This window comes from Grus americana, unplaced genomic scaffold (assembly GCF_028858705.1).
Source record: "Grus americana isolate bGruAme1 unplaced genomic scaffold, bGruAme1.mat scaffold_155, whole genome shotgun sequence".
Taxonomy (NCBI): Eukaryota; Metazoa; Chordata; class Aves; order Gruiformes; family Gruidae; genus Grus; species Grus americana.
The window spans coordinates 1-16,353 of record NW_026561468.1 but is presented as its reverse complement, the minus strand read 5'-3'; the positions used below and the strand labels follow the sequence as shown (position 1 = coordinate 16,353).

Genomic DNA, 16,353 nt, shown 5'->3' with positions numbered 1-16,353 from the left:
GGAGTTTGCGGGGGGCGGAGTTTTGGGGGGGGGGCCGGAGTTTGGCATGGGTCAGGGGCGGAGCAAGAAGCATCACTTTTGGATCCCGAGGATGCGAGCAATGTGACCTTGTTGAATACGTTAATACCCCCACACCACCTCCTCCCTGCCCTCCTCACGGCCCCTCGCCACCCCCCCCCCCCCCCCCCCCCCCCCCCCCGCAAAGGAAGCGCCAACGCAGCCGGCACGGCAAAAGAGACCGCAAGCGTTTATTCAGTCACACACAGAGCCGGTTCCGGGAGAGACTCCGCACCGGGGCTCGGGGCCCGGCCCTGGGGCACCTCGGCTGTCCTATCGGAGCCACGCTCGCCAGTCCGGCGTGGAACAGACACACGGTCGGTCCGTCAGGCTGCTGGAGAGCTGGGCTGCTATGTGCAGGCTGCCGCCAAAACCGAGGAGCCAGCTGCAGGACGCTAGAAGAGAGGAGAAAAGGGGCAGCCAGCTGGATGGGGGGGGGCGGCGGCGGCGAGAGAGAAAGCACGAGGCAAGGAAAGGGACGGCGAGTGAAGGACGGGGACAGGGAGCCTGACAGAGAGGGAGGAAGAAGCGGCAGGAAGAGAGGCAGCGGGACGGCGACCGACAAACCAGGACGGGGAGCGGGACAGAGAGGCAGAAACGACCCTGGGCGGGCAGCGCCACGGCGAGGGAGGAAAAGAGAATAAGGGCAGGGAGCCGGACCGAGAGGTACGGCGGAGGGACAGCGGCACGGGGAGCAGGACAGAGCAACAGAGAATAAAAAAAGGAAGCGGGGAGCGTGAGAGAACCGGGCTGGGGAGCAGGGAGAAGGAGAGATAAAAGGAGAGAGCAACAGAGGGAAAGAGGACCGGGGAGCGGGACGCTGGGGCAGAGTGAGAACAAGAGGGGCAGGGAGCAGGACAGAGGGGCAGAGGCAGAAGGAGGACAGAGGGACAGAGAGACAAAAGAGGGAGACGAGGACTGGGCAGAGGGGAGAGAAAGACGGGGGCAAGGAGCAGAGACACCAAGGTGCCAGGAAAAGGACGGTCAGATGGAGCGAGAAACAGGGTCGGGGAGCAGGACAAAAGGACAAAGAAAAAGGCGAGGAAGAAGGAAGGAAGGATAAAGGTGGGACAGGGAACGGGACATACGCAGCGAAACAAAGCAGAACAGAGAAGAGAGGACAGGGATTGAGGAACAGAGAGAGAGAGACGCAGGCTGGTACACAGAGACGGCGAAGGTAAGCAAAACCAGCGACGGGCAGGAGGACCTGGTTCTGACAACCCATCGCTCCCGGTGTCGCTTCCACGGCCTCAAAAAATGCGACGTGCCGCAAGACAAGAGAATGGGAGAGTGAAAGCAAAGGCACGGGAAACTTAACGCTCTTAGTAATTTCACTGAGCATCACAGCTTACAGTTACTCAATGTCTTCCGGTGTCACAGGGTGAGGTACAACTGATTTCGTCTCCATATCTCTGGACAGAGCTTTTCTCATATCTGGGGGGGGGGGGGGGGGGAAGAAAAAAAAAAAAAGATATTAAAAGACGACAGTCCTTGCACAAAGCCACGTTCAGCGAATTCTCTATTACAATAAGGTCGTTTCTAACCCAGAAGATTTCACAGAATCATAGAGTATCTCAAGTTGGAAGGGACCCATACGGATCACCGAGACCAAGCCCCCGCTCCACGCGGGACTACCTAAAACTAAACCGTGCGACTAAGAGCATCGTTCAGACGCTCCTTGAACTCCTGACAGGCTCGGTGGCTGCGACCGCTTCCCTGGGGAGCCTGTTCCGTGACTGACCGACCGCCCTCTCAGTGAAAAGCCTTTTCCCAACGTCCGGTCTGAACTTGCCCTGACGCAGCTTCGTCCCGTTTCCTCGGGTCCTAGTGCCGGTCACGAGAGAGAGCGGAGGTCAGCGCCTCCCCCTCCGCCGTCCCCCTCGAGGAAGGTGTAGACTGCGATGAGGTCACCCTCGGCCTTCCCTTCTCCAAGCTGAACAAACCAAGTGACCTCAGCCGCTCCCCCTAAGTCTTGCCTCGGAGACCTCTCGCCATCTCGGTCGCCCTCCTCCGCGCACGCTCCCAGAGCGTTGCTCGGCGGCACCGCTCTCGACTGGAACCTAACGCTGCACGTAACTCAACTGAGCGGAAAGGAAATGACGGGCTAAAGGGACAAATACACGATTTAAGGCAGCCGCAACGATGGCAGATGTCTGTCCGTAGCCCTTCTAGTTATTTCACAGCGCTCCTGCGTATCAAACGAACGGTACCAGAGCAGAAAAGGTATACGGCGTGGCCACGTTTACCCTCGGGGAGGACGGCGAAAGGAGAGAAGATCTAGAAAGAGGAAGCAGCTGGTACTTCGCTTTTGGTAACAGAATTAACATCAACACGTTCCTTCCCTTTGAAATTGAAAACGCCACCCAATTCTCTGCCACTGTTGACCACCGACACTTGTAAATTTCTAGTGAAACAGCTGAGGAAAACAAAGTTTCAGGTCCCTGGCTAGGGGAAGAAATCAGGCAAGCGCCGCCGTTCCTTCCCCCCGACAACACTAGCAAAAAAAACCAGCCGCTGGGGGCGAGCGTTCCTCCGAAAGAAAAATCAGGTGAGAAACCGCATTTTTATTTTCAGCTTACCTACAGGATAAATGTCTTTGTAGTTGCTACAAAACGTGTAAACTGCACAAAGATTAAGTTTTGTAACCGATCTAAGGTTCAGTACGAAAAACTACCTAAAGGAGTACGCAAAGTCCCACTCATCAACAATTATCTGACCCTGTTTCATATTAAAAAAAAAAAAAAAAAAAAAAAGTAATGCTAATCACACAGACAAGCCCAGGAACCCTCACATGAGAATCTTTCCGTTCAGCCGGAGGCAGAACGAGTACTTACCACGGGCATCCTCATCTGGCTCTCCGCTGCTAGCAGAGCGGCACGCCAACGCTGTCCGGTACACGCCGTAGTACGCCTAGTTGCTTCTACGTATTTACCGCCGCCTGATTTGATACTCTCACAAAGAGATCGACGAAAAAGCCACCCTTTCTTTGAAAAAATAAAAACCAAAACCACACAGTTAAGGAACGGTAGGCGAACGTATTTCTAAATCATAACCCACGGCTTGCAGGCAGACCAAGAGCAGCTCTGACGATGCGGTACGCTCATCAAACATCTTTCACGCAGGAATAACAGATGTACTCCTTTACCACGGGACGCAGCCGGCACAGGGACAAATTTCATGCTGTTTTTGTCACACGACCGTCCTTCTGCACCAGCCAGTGGGTTCAGAATTAAGGACAGGACAGGCTAAACGCTCACACGAGCCTCCTATCCGTAAGAAACTATTAAAAATAGAAAAAAAAACTTCCACGTTTTAGATCGCGTTGCCTTAGGGACTGCCTCCTTCAAAGCCTGCCTGTTGGGGGGGGGGGGGGGTGGGGGGGCGCGTGTGCGCGCACGCACGCGCGTGAGGCGTGGCGTGGAAATCGGTCGCAGAATTCAGTTGCCTAACGAGAGACGGCCCTTCTCCTCGCAAGGCAAACGTTTCAAAACGTCGTACTCTTTTTCGATTTTACCGGCTGGTACTGGGGTTGCCCTACCAGCATGAGTTGGGGACCCGTCCCTCTGGGTCCGTGCGACGCCAAATTAAATATTCTGCAAGTAACCGAGCAGGAGATGGAAAGTAAGCTAAGATGCTCTCTGCCGTACAAGGTTTGTTCGCCATCGTCCCCGAGGGAATCGCACAAAGCCCACGCTTGCCGAACCGGTACGTCGGAGGCCCTACGGGAAACGGCGCTGACGTTTCGCCAAGCTCTTCTCCTGTCAAGAAGAGGACCTTTTCTGCGGCATCCCTATTGGCGTTCGGCCTGCTTTCGGCTCATTCTGGCAGGTCAGCTTTCAGAGAAAGCCTGAGATTTCAAACCGCCAAGCAACATTCACCATTCTTGCTCTCTGACTACGGGGAATTTCAGCGAATCGGAACGCTACTTGGAGCCACGTCCGGGTCTGTTTCGCCGCAAACCAAATATCTAAGCCACGGACCGGGCGCCCGTAGAAAAATTACTTTAAAAGATTAAAGACAAGCACAGTACTCACTTTTCTGAAATTTCTTCCGGTAGCGCCATCAATTTAGCGGCCGAACCCAGCCGTCGAAATTCCGGTGCAACGGAGCGAGCAGGAACGCGTCCGTGCCGCTCTTCCCTGGCCACGGAGCCTTCCGCTCTACCCGTTACTGCGAACGTACGGAGCATCGGCGCAGCAGCACCTGTGGAATAACGCACCGCCCACAGCTATACAGAAGAAGAATCCGAGACGACGGTAGAAGACCCCAGACCAAAAGTCACCGCGGGACTAAGGGACGCGCGGACAGCGCGCGAGGGGCGGGTGTCCGGGACCCAAGCGTGGAACGGCCCCGGGATTTCTTTGTTCGGGGTCCCTCTCTTTGGAGGCGCCCCGCCCGGGCCGATCCCGCTGCTGCACCTTTCAGTTACGTTAATTATTTTACAAAATCCGACACCCGGAGACTGCTGCCGGAAGCCTCGGGTCGAGCCCGAAGGAGGAGGAGGAGGAGGAAGCGCGCCCGAGAAGAAGCGTGCGCGCGACACCGTGAACGGGGTGCGAACGCTGGGGCGGCAGCTGCTCCTCCTCAAACAGAGACAGAGAGAGAAAGAAGAGGGGGAAAGCCACAGGGTACAGAGGGCGGAAGTGGAAAAGAGGGGCCGGGAGCCGGACAGAGGGAGGTGGAGAAAGAGGCCGTCGGAAGGGAAGGGACGGGCTGCGGGGCAGAGGGGGACTTGCCAGCGCCAGGTTCGCGGTTCCACCCGATAATCGTAAAGGTCTCTGCCAACCTCGACGATTCGGTCGCTTTAAAAAACAATCGGGATCTCGAGGCGGACCGCAGGAGAGAGACGGAGAATATAAAAACGGTCGCGGCTAAGAGGGCAGAGAGGGAGGAATCGCGAGACAGGGAGAGGCAAGCCGGGCAGGGGAAAAAGTCCCGACAGGCTTCTGCAGCGACAGGGAGGAATTGAAGATTCGAGAGAGGGAGCTGGACAGAGAGAGAGACGGGGAAAGGTAAGACGGTGGCGAGCTACCGGGCAGAGAAGCAGAGTTTAATGCGGGGACCGGGAGAGGGAGAGGGACAGAGAGGGAAGGAGAAAGGAACGAAGGGACGGGCTGCGGGGCAGACAGGGAGGAAGGAAGGAAGAAGAAAGAAAGAGGGACAGGGAGCCAGACGAACCGCGACGGGGAAAGAAAAGGTACCGACGGGCTAGGAGGCAGAGAGGGGAGACTTTAGAAAAACAGGGACGGGGAGCGAGACGGAGCCAGACCGAAAAAAGGAACCATAGCGACGGGTGCCGGGACAGAGAGGCGGGCCTTCAAAACGAGGGGCAGGGAAGAGGCTCAAGAGGGACGGAGAAAGAGAGAGACTCACGACGACTCGCTACGGAGCCGAGAAGGAAGACCTCGAACAACAGGAACGAGGAGCGCCAGCACAGAGAGAGCCAGAGATGGCAGAAATACCGACAGGCTACAGGACCGAGGGGGAGGAATGCAGAAACAGTGGCTGGGGGCCGGACAGAGAGACAGGGAGAGAGAGAAGGAAACAATAGCCACGGGCTACGGGGCAGAGAGAGCGAGGACCTAAAAAAGGTGGGGACAGGCAGCCCGTCAGAGCGAGATGGAAAAAGAACATAGCGGGGAGCAGAAAGCAAACCAAAAAACCCCACAGCGGGGTGGGAAAGCGAGGGGGGCAGAGGAGGGCCCGCGACGCAGAGGAGAGGCGATGGGGCCCCGCGGGCCCAGGACTCACCGCAGCTCTGGCTCTCGGCGCTGCCGGGAGAGCTTGCCAGCGCAGACGCTTCTTTCTCCCGCTCTCCGCCTTTCCTTTGCTGTCGCTCCGGTCGCTCGGCTGTCCTCCGCCTAAGAGAATACACGGGTGTCTTACAGCTCCGAGGAGACGAGTCTGCCTAGATGAGTAGCCTGCCTCCCTGCCTCCCTCGGTACGCGGCCGCACCGTGCTTTGGATTACGCGTGGCGACCCTGCGGTGCCCGTCGGCAGCCTGACCTGCCGCGGAGCGCAACGAGGGATCTTTCCTCACCCGGCGAGGCAGGCGCTCTCTTGCCTGCAGCGGGAGGCAGCTGCCGGCCGGAGAGCCTTCCATCTCTTCTTCTTCTTCTTCTTCACCTTTCTCTGGCCATTCCAGCTTCCCTTAGGGCAGCTGCTGTCCACGGCCGGTAAGCGCTCCGCCGCCTGTCCCTTTTCGCCCCCACGCCACGAGGCGAGCCAGGCCAGGCACAGGCGAGGCGGGTGCAGTCGACGGCATCCCCAAGGGAGGGCCGGGCAACCACGTCCTCAGCGCGGCCTGGGAGAGGGACAGAAAAAGCAGTGGCCGTTACTACCGGAGGTCGGCCCTGGCCGGAGACCCTCCTCCTTCTGCAGGGGCTTCCGGAGACGCCGCTCTTTCCCGCGCTGCTGCCGCTGCCGCCGCCGCCAGCACCCCTGTTCAGGAAGAAAGCGGCACAGGCGAGGGCCAGCTTGCCGCCTTCACGCCAGGGCTCGGGGGCGGCCTGGGGCGGCCGGACAGGCTTCCGGAGTGTCCGACGGTAGCGCTCGTCTCGGGACACCGGGCAACGCCTCGCCGCGCGCGCGCTCTCGTAGCACGGCCGCACCGCTGCTCGGGAGCGGCTGGAAGCCTGCAGAAAACCACTCGAAACCGGCAAAAAACCCCCAACCTCGCGCTCCTGCGAGAGCAAGTCGGGCTGTCCGGCAGCCACGTCCGCGAAACGACGCCTCCCGGCACGCACTGGCAAGCGCCGCGTGGCAGCCATTAGAGTGCCGTAAGACTACACTTCCCGGCGTGCTCCGGGGAGCCAATATGGCCGACCAGCAGCCGCGTGCCCCAAGACTGCAACTGCCGGCGTGCCGCGGGAGGCAGCCTTCCACGCTTCCTGACCCTGCGGGGACACCGTCCCGTGCCCTCACCCCAAAGCCGACTCACCCGAAAGCCCCGCCGAGCCGCGACGGCAGCCCCGAGCTCCGCAGCGCGGCTCCGGGCTGGCGCCCCCCCCCCCGCCCCCGCCCCCGCCTCCCCTCAGCCACCTCCGAAAGGCGCGGACGCCCGCCGGCTCCGGGCAGCCCCCGCCGCGCGGCTCCGGACGGTCTCCCCGCCCGGTTCCGACACGGCGCGCACCCCCCCCCACCCGCCGCACGGCTCCGGGCAGCCCCCCTCCCCTCTGTGACACGGACCCCGCCGCCCCCGCCCCCCCGCCTCTCCGCGGTGGCGGCTCCGCTGCCGCCGCCCTCCTCGGGGCTTTCCCCGGGACCCGCCGGTCCGTCCCGCTGCCCCGCTCACCTTCTCCCTCCGTGCAGCCGCAGCCCGGCGACGCCTCCGCTCCTCCCTCGGCTCACAGCAGCCCCTGCACACCGGCTGCCGGCAGCCGGTTCCGGGGAGGGGGCGTGGCGCTGCACTGCGCATGCGCGGCGCTGCCGCTGCGCAGTACCGAAATTTGGTCACTAGGCGGCAGCACGAGCGAGCATGCGCTGTGCGATGCGTGAGGGGCGGGGCTTGGTTGGCGTGCGTCGGGGGCGGAGTTTGCGTGAGGGGGGGGCTTGGCGTGGTCGCGGGCGGAGTTTGCGTCGGGGGCGGAGTTTGGAGTTTGCGTGAGGGGCGGGGCTTGGCATGCGTCGGGGGCGGAGTTTGCGTGAGGGGCGGGGCTTGGCGTGCGTCGGGGGCGGAGTTTGCGTCGGGGGCGGAGTTTGAGTGAGGGGCGGGGCTTGGCGTGCGTCGGGGGCGGAGTTTGCGTGAGGGGCGGGGCTTGGCGTGCGTCGGGGGCGGAGTTTGCGTGAGGGGCGGAGTTTGCGTGAGTGGGGGCGGGGTTTGCGTGAGGGGGCGGAGTTTGCGTGAGGGGCGGGTTTGCGTCGGGGGCGGCGGTGGCGTGCGTCAGGGGCGGAGTTTGCGTGAGGGGCGGGGCTTGGCGTGCGTCGGGGGCGGAGTTTGCGTCGGGGGCGGAGTTTTGCGTGAGGGGCGGGGCTTGGCGTGCGTCGGGGGCGGAGTTTGCGTGAGGGGCGGTGTTTGCGTCGGGGGCGGAGTTTGCGTGAGGGGGGGGGCTTGGCGTGCGTCGGGGCGGAGTTTGCGTGAGGGGCGGAGTTAGCGTCGGGGGGCGGAGTTTGTGTGAGGGGCGGGGCTTGGCTTGCATCGGGGCGGAGTTTGCGTGAGGGGCGGAGTTTACATCAGGGGCGGGGCTTGGCTTGCGTCGGGGCGGAGTTTGCGTGAGGGGCGGAGTTTGTGTGAGGGGCGGGGTTTGCGTGAGGGGCGGAGTTTGCGTGAGGGGCGGAGTTTGCGTCGGGGGCGGAGTTTGCGTGAGGGGCGGGGCTTGGCGTGATCAGGGGCGGAGTTTGCGTGAGGGGCTTGGCATTGCATCAGGGGCGGAGTTTGGTGAGGGGCGGGGCTTGGCGTGCGTCGGGGGCGGAGTTTGCGTGAGGGGCGGGCTTGGCGTGCGTCGGGGGCGGAGTTTGCGTGAGGGGCGGAGTTTGCGTCGGGGGCGGAGTTTGCGTGAGGGGCGGGGCTTGGCGTGCGTCGGGGGCGGAGTTTGCGTGAGGGGCGGAGTTTGCATCGGGGGGGGGCTTGGCGGAGTTCGGGGGCGGAGTTTGCTGAGGGCGGAGTTTGCGTCGGGGGCGGAGTTTGTGTGGGGGCGGGGCTTGGCTTGCGTCGGGGCGGAGTTTGCGTGAGGGGCGGAGTTTGCGTGAGGGGCGGGGTTTGCGTGAGGGGCGGGGCTTGGCTTGCATCAGGGCGGAGTTTGCACGGGGCGGCAGTTGGGGGGGGAGTTTGCATGAGGGGCGGGGCTTGGCTTGCGTCGGGGCGGAGTTTGAGTGAGGGGCGGGGCTTGGCGTGTCAGGGGCGGAGTTTGCGTGAGGGGCGGGGTTTGCGTGAGGGGCGGAGGGCGGGGCTTGGTTGCATCAGGGGCGGAGTTTGTGTGAGGGGGCGGAGTTTGCGTGAGGGGGCTTGCGTGCATCAGGCGGGAGTTTGCCTGAGGGGCGGGGCTTGGCTTGCATCAGGGCGGAGTTTGGCCAGGGGCGGAGTTTCATGAGGGGCGGGGGCTTGGTGTGCATAAGGGGCGGAGTTTGCGGGGGGGCGGAGTTTGCGGGGGGGGCCCGGAGTTTGGCATGGGTCAGGGGCGGAGCCAAGAAGCATCACTTTTGGATCCCGAGGATGCGAGCAATGTGACCTTGTTGAATACGTTAATACCCCCCCCACACACCTCCTCCCCTGCCCTCCATCACGGCCCCGCGCCCCCCCCCCCCCCCCCCCGCAAAGGAAGCGCCAACGCAGCCGGCACGGCAAAAGAGACCGCAAGCGTTTATTCAGTCACACACAGAGCCGGTTCGGGGAGAGACTCCGCACCGGGGCTCGGGGCCCGGCCCTGGGGCACCTCGGCTGTCCTACCCGGAGCCACGCTCGCCAGTCCGGCGTGGAACAGACACACGGTCGGTCCGTCAGGCTGCTGGAGAGCTGGGCTGCTATGTGCAGGCTGCCGCCAAAACCGAGGAGCCAGCTGCAGGACGCTAGAAGAGAGGAGAAAAGGGGCAGCCAGCTGGATGGGGGGGGCGGCGGCGGCGAGCGAGAAAGCACGAGGCAAGGAAAGGGACGGCGAAGTGAAGGACGGGGACAGGGAGCCTGACAGAGAGGGAGGAAGAAGCGGCAGGAAGAGAGGCAGCGGGACGGCGACCGACAAACCAGGACGGGGAGCGGGACAGAGAGGCAGAAACGACCCTGGGCGGGCAGCGCCACGGCGAGGGAGGAAAAGAGAATAAGGGCAGGGAGCCGGACCGAGAGGTACGGCGAGGGACAGCGGCACGGGGAGCAGGACAGAGCAACAGAGAATAAAAAAAGGAAGCGGGAGCGAGCGTGAGAGAACCGGGCTGGGGAGCAGGGAGAAGGAGAGATAAAAGGAGAGAGAGCAACAGAGGGAAAGAGGACCGGGGAGCGGGACGCTGGGGCAGAGTGAGAACAAGAGGGGCAGGGAGCAGGACAGAGGGGCAGAGGCAGAAGGAGGACAGAGGGACAGAGAGACAAAAGAGGGAGACGAGGACTGGGCAGAGGGGAGAGAAAGACGGGGGCAAGGAGCAGAGACACCAAGGTGCCAGGAAAAGGACGGTCAGATGGAGCGAGAAACAGGGTCGGGGAGCAGGACAAAAGGACAAAGAAAAAGGCGAGGAAGAAGGAAGGAAGGATAAAGGTGGGACAGGGAACGGGACATACGCAGCGAAACAAAGCAGAACAGAGAAGAGAGGACAGGGATTGAGGAACAGAGAGAGAGAGACGCAGGCTGGTACACAGAGACGGCGAAGGTAAGCAAAACCAGCGACGGGCAGGAGGACCTGGTTCTGACAACCCATCGCTCCGGGTGTCGCTTCCACGGCCTCAAAAAATGCGACGTGCCGCAAGACAAGAGAATGGGAGAGTGAAAGCAAAGGCACGGGAAACTTAACGCTCTTAGTAATTTCACTGAGCATCACAGCTTACAGTTACTCAATGTCTTCCGGTGTCACAGGGTGAGGTACAACTGATTTCGTCTCCATATCTCTGGACAGAGCTTTTCTCATATCTGGGGGGGGGGGGGGGGAAGAAAAAAAAAAAAAGATATTCTAAGACGACAGTCCTTGCACAAAGCCACGTTCAGCGAATTCTCTATTACAATAAGGTCGTTTCTAACCCAGAAGATTTCACAGAATCATAGAGTATCTCAAGTTGGAAGGGACCCATACGGATCACCGAGACCAAGCCCCCGCTCCACGCGGGACTACCTAAAACTAAACCGTGCGACTAAGAGCATCGTTCAGACGCTCCTTGAACTCCTGACAGGCTCGGTGGCTGCGACCGCTTCCCTGGGGAGCCTGTTCCGTGACTGACCGACCGCCCTCTCAGTGAAAAGCCTTTTCCCAACGTCCGGTCTGAACTTGCCCTGACGCAGCTTCGTCCCGTTTCCTCGGGTCCTAGTGCCGGTCACCGGAGAGAGCGGAGGTCAGCGCCTCCCCCTCCGCCGTCCCCCTCGAGGAAGGTGTAGACTGCGATGAGGTCACCCCTCGGCCTTCCCTTCTCCAAGCTGAACAAACCAAGTGACCTCAGCCGCTCCCCCTAAGTCTTGCCTCGGAGACCTCTCGCCATCTCGGTCGCCCTCCTCCGCGCACGCTCCCAGAGCGTTGTTCGGCGGCACCGCTCTCGACTGGAACCTAACGCTGCACGTAACTCAACTGAGCGGAAAGGAAATGACGGGCTAAAGGGACAAATACACGATTTAAGGCAGCCGCAACGATGGCAGATGTCTGTCCGTAGCCCTTCTAGTTATTTCACAGCGCTCCTGCGTATCAAACGAACGGTACCAGAGCAGAAAAGGTATACGGCGTGGCCACGTTACCCCTCGGGGAGGACGGCGAAAGGAGAGAAGATCTAGAAAGAGGAAGCAGCTGGTACTTCGCTTTTGGTAACAGAATTAACATCAACACGTTCCTTCCCTTTGAAATTGAAAACGCCACCCAATTCTCTGCCACTGTTGACCACCGACACTTGTAAATTTCTAGTGAAACAGCTGAGGAAAACAAAGTTTCAGGTCCCTGGCTAGGGGAAGAAACCAGGCAAGCGCCGCCGTTCCTTCCCCCCGACAACACTAGCAAAAAAAACCAGCCGCTGGGGGCGAGCGTTCCTCCGAAAGAAAAATCAGGTGAGAAACCGCATTTTTATTTTCAGCTTACCTACAGGATAAATGTCTTTGTAGTTGCTACAAAACGTGTAAACTGCACAAAGATTAAGTTTTGTAACTGATCTAAGGTTCAGTACGAAAAACTACCTAAAGGAGTACGCAAAGTCCCACTCATCAACAATTATCTGACCCTGTTTCATATTAAAAAAAAAAAAAAAAAAAAAAAAAGTAATGCTAATCACACAGACAAGCCCAGGAACCCTCACATGAGAATCTTTCCGTTCAGCCGGAGGCAGAACGAGTACTTACCACGGGCATCCTCATCTGGCTCTCCGCTGCTAGCAGAGCGGCACGCCAACGCTGTCCGGTACACGCCGTAGTACGCCTAGTTGCTTCTACGTATTTACCGCCGCCTGATTTGATACTCTCACAAAGAGATCGACGAAAAAGCCACCTATCTTTGAAAAAATAAAAACCAAAACCACACAGTTAAGGAACGGTAGGCGAACGTATTTCTAAATCATAACCCACGGCTTGCAGGCAGACCAAGAGCAGCTCTGACGATGCGGTACGCTCATCAAACATCTTTCACGCAGGAATAACAGATGTACTCCTTTACCACGGGACGCAGCCGGCACAGGGACAAATTTCATGCTGTTTTTGTCACACGACCGTCCTTCTGCACCAGCCAGTGGGTTCAGAATTAAGGACAGGACAGGCTAAACGCTCACACGAGCCTCCTATCCGTAAGAAACTATTAAAAATAGAAAAAAAACTTCCACGTTTTAGATCGCGTTGCCTTTGGGACTGCCTCCTTCAAAGCCTGCCTGTTGGGGGGGGGGGGTGGGGGGGCGCGGTGTGCGCGCACGCACGCGCGTGAGGCGTGGAAATCGGTCGCAGAATTCAGTTGCCTAACGAGAGACGGCCTTCTCCTCGCAAGGCAAACGTTTCAAAACGTCGTACTCTTTCCGATTTTACCGGCTGGTACTGGGGTTGCCCTACCAGCATGAGTTGGGGACCCGTCCCTCTGGGTCCGTGCGACGCCAAATTAAATATTCTGCAAGTAACCGAGCAGGAGATGGAAAGTAAGCTAAGATGCTCTCTGCCGTACAAGGTTTGTTCGCCATCGTCCCCGAGGGAATCGCACAAAGCCCACGCTTGCCGAACCGGTACGTCGGAGGCCCTACGGGAAACGGCGCTGACGTTTCGCCAAGCTCTTCTCCTGTCAAGAAGAGGACCTTTTCTGCGGCATCCCTATTGGCGTTCGGCCTGCTTTCGGCTCATTCTGGCAGGTCAGCTTTCAGAGAAAGCCTGAGATTTCAAACCGCCAAGCAACATTCACCATTCTTGCTCTCTGACTACGGGGAATTTCAGCGAATCGGAACGCTACTTGGAGCCACGTTCCGGGTCTGTTTCGCCGCAAACCAAATATCTAAGCCACGGACCGGGGCCCGTAGAAAAATTACTTTAAAAGATTAAAGACAAGCACAGTACTCACTTTCTGAAATTTCTTCCGGTAGCGCCATCAATTTAGCGGCCGAACCCAGCCGTCGAAATTCCGGTGCAACGGAGAGCGAGCAGGAACGTGTCCGTGCCGCTCTTCCCTGGCCACGGAGCCTTCCGCTCTACCCGTTACTGCGAACGTACGGAGCATCGGCGCAGCAGCACCTGTGGAATAACGCACCGCCCCACAGCTATACAGAAGAAGAATCCGAGACGACGGTAGAAGACCCCAGACCAAAAGTCACCGCGGGACTAAGGGACGCGCGGACAGCGCGAGAGGGGGGGTGTCCGGGACCCAAGCGTGGAACGGCCCGGGATTTCTTTGTTCGGGGTCCCTCTCTTTGGAGGCGCCCCGCCCGGGCCGATCCCGCTGCTGCACCTTTCAGTTACGTTAATTATTTTACAAAATCCGACACCCGGAGACTGCTGCCGCCGGAAGCCTCGGGTCGAGCCCGAAGGAGGAGGAGGAGGAGGAAGCGCGCCCGAGAAGAAGCGCTGCGCGCGACACCGTGAACGGGGTGCGAACGCTGTGGCGGCAGCTGCTCCTCCTCAAACAGAGACAGAGAGAGAAAGAAGAGGGGGAAAGCCACAGGGTACAGAGGGCGGAAGTGGAAAAGAGGGGCCGGGAGCCGGACAGAGGGAGGTGGAGAAAGAGGCCGTCGGAAGGGAAGGGACGGGCTGCGGGGCAGAGGGGGACTTGCCAGCGCCAGGTTCGCGGTTCCACCGATAATCGTAAAGGTCTCTGCCAACCTCGACGATTCGGTCGCTTTAAAAAACAATCGGGATCTCGAGGCGGACCAGAGAGGAGAGAGACGGAGAATATAAAAAACGGTCGCGGCTAAGAGGGCAGAGAGGGAGGAATCGCGAGACAGGGAGAGGCAAGCCGGGCAGGGGAAAAAGTCCCGACAGGCTTCTGCAGCGACAGGGAGGAATTGAAGATTCGAGAGAGGGAGCTGGACAGAGAGAGAGACGGGGAAAGGTAAGACGGTGGCGAGCTACCGGGCAGAGAAGCAGAGTTTAAAGCCGGGGACCGGGAGAGGGACAGAGAGGGAAGGAGAAAGGAACGAAGGGACGGGACGGGCTGCGGGCAGACAGGGAGGAAGGAAGAAGGAAGAAAGAAAGAGGGACAGGGAGCCAGACGAACCGCGACGGGGAAAGAAAAAGGTACCGACGGGCTAGGAGGCAGAGAGGGGAGACTTTAGAAAAACAGGGACGGGGAGCGAGACGGAGCCAGACCGAAAAAAGGAACCATAGCGACGGGTGCCGGGACAGAGAGGCGGGCCTTCAAAACGAGGGGCAGGGAAGAGGCTCAAGAGGGACGGAGAAAGAGAGAGACTCACGACGACTCGCTACGGAGCCGAGAAGGAAGACCTCGAACAACAGGAACGAGGAGCCGCACAGAGAGAGCCAGAGATGGCAGAAATACCGACAGGCTACAGGACCGAGGGGGAGGAATGCAGAAACAGTGGCTGGGGGCCGGACAGAGAGACAGGGAGAGAGAGAAGGAAACAATAGCCACGGGCTACGGGGCAGAGAGAGCGAGGACCTAAAAAAGGTGGGGACAGGCAGCCCGTCAGAGCGAGATGGAAAAAGAACATAGCGGGGAGCAGAAAGCAAACCAAAAAACCCACAGCGGGGTGGGAAAGCGAGGGGGGCAGAGGAGGGCCGCGACGCAGAGGAGAGGCGATGGGGCCCCGCGGGCCCAGGACTCACCGCAGCTCTGGCTCTCGGCGCTGCCGGGAGAGCTTGCCAGCGCAGACGCTTCTTTCTCCCGCTCTCCGCCTTTCCTTTGCTGTCGCTCCGGTCGCTCGGCTGTCCTCCGCCTAAGAGAATACACGGGTGTCTTACAGCTCCGAGGAGACGAGTCTGCCTAGATGAGTAGCCTGCCTCCCTGCCTCCCTCGGTACGCGGCCGCACCGTGCTTTGGATTACGCGTGGCGACCCTGCGGTGCCCGTCGGCAGCCTGACCTGCCGCGGAGCGCAACGAGGGATCTTTCCTCACCCGGCGAGGCAGGCGCTCTCTTGCCTGCAGCGGGAGGCAGCTGCCGGCCGGAGAGCCTTCCATCTCTTCTTCTTCTTCTTCTTCACCTTTCTCTGGCCATTCCAGCTTCCCTTAGGGCAGCTGCTGTCCACGGCCGGTAAGCGCTCCGCCGCCTGTCCCTTTTCGCCCCACGCCACGAGGCGAGCCAGGCCAGGCACAGGCGAGGGGGGGTGCAGTCGACGGCATCCCCAAGGGAGGGACGGGCAACCACGTCCTCAGCGCGGCCTGGGAGAGGGAAAGAAAAAGCAGTGGCCGTTACTACCGGAGGTCGGCCCTGGCCGGAGACCCTCCTCCTTCTGCAGGGGCTTCCGGAGACGCCGCTCTTTCCCGCGCTGCTGCGCTGCCGCCGCCGCCAGCACCCCCGTTCAGGAAGAAAGCGGCACAGGCGAGGGCCAGCTTGCCGCCTTCACGCCAGGGCTCGGGGGCGGCCTGGGGCTGCCGGACAGGCTTCCGGAGAGTCCGACCGGTAGCGCTCGTCTCGGGACACGGGGCAACGCCTCGCCGCGCGCGCGCTCTCGTAGCACGGCCGCACCGCTGCTCGGGAGCGGCTGGAAGCTGCAGAAAACCACTCGAAACCGGCAAAAAAACCCCAACCTCGCGCTCCTGCGAGAGCAAGTCGGGCTGTCCGGCAGCCACGTCGCGAAAACGACGCCTCCCGGCACGCACTGGCAAGCGCCGCGTGGCAGCCATTAGAGTGCCGTAAGACTACACTTCCCGGCGTGCTCCGGGGAGCCAATATGGCCGACCAGCAGCGCGTGCCCCAAGACTGCAACTGCCGGCGTTGCGCGGGGGGAGGCAGCCTTCCACGCTTTCCTGACCCTGCGGGGACACCGTCCCGTGCCCTCACCCCAAAGCCGACTCACCGAAAGCCCGCCGTGCCGCGACGGCAGCCCGAGCTCCGCAGCGCGGCTCCGGGCTGGCGCCCCCCCCCCGCCCCCGCCCTCCCCTCAGCCACTCGAAAGGCGCGGACGCCCGCCGGCTCCGGGCAAGCACCCCCCCGCGCGGGGCTACGGACGGTCTCCCGCCCGGTTCCGACACGGCGCGCACCCCCACCACCCGCCGCACGGCTCCGGGCAGCCCCACTCCCCTCTGTGACACGGACCCGCCGCCCCC

At 60.8% G+C, this 16,353-nt stretch overlaps 1 long non-coding RNA gene across 1 annotated transcript; it reads right to left on the bottom strand.

The window, feature by feature from the left end:
- Positions 1-391: 391 nt before the first annotated feature.
- Positions 392-6,138, bottom strand: LOC129200460 (uncharacterized). The gene is made up of 6 exons (XR_008574911.1): positions 6,098-6,138; positions 5,809-5,918; positions 4,092-4,260; positions 2,892-3,037; positions 1,410-1,491; positions 392-452 (listed from the first exon to the last, which is right to left on the bottom strand). It is a non-coding gene; the product is annotated as an uncharacterized LOC129200460 (long non-coding RNA).
- Positions 6,139-16,353: the final 10,215 nt, after the last annotated feature.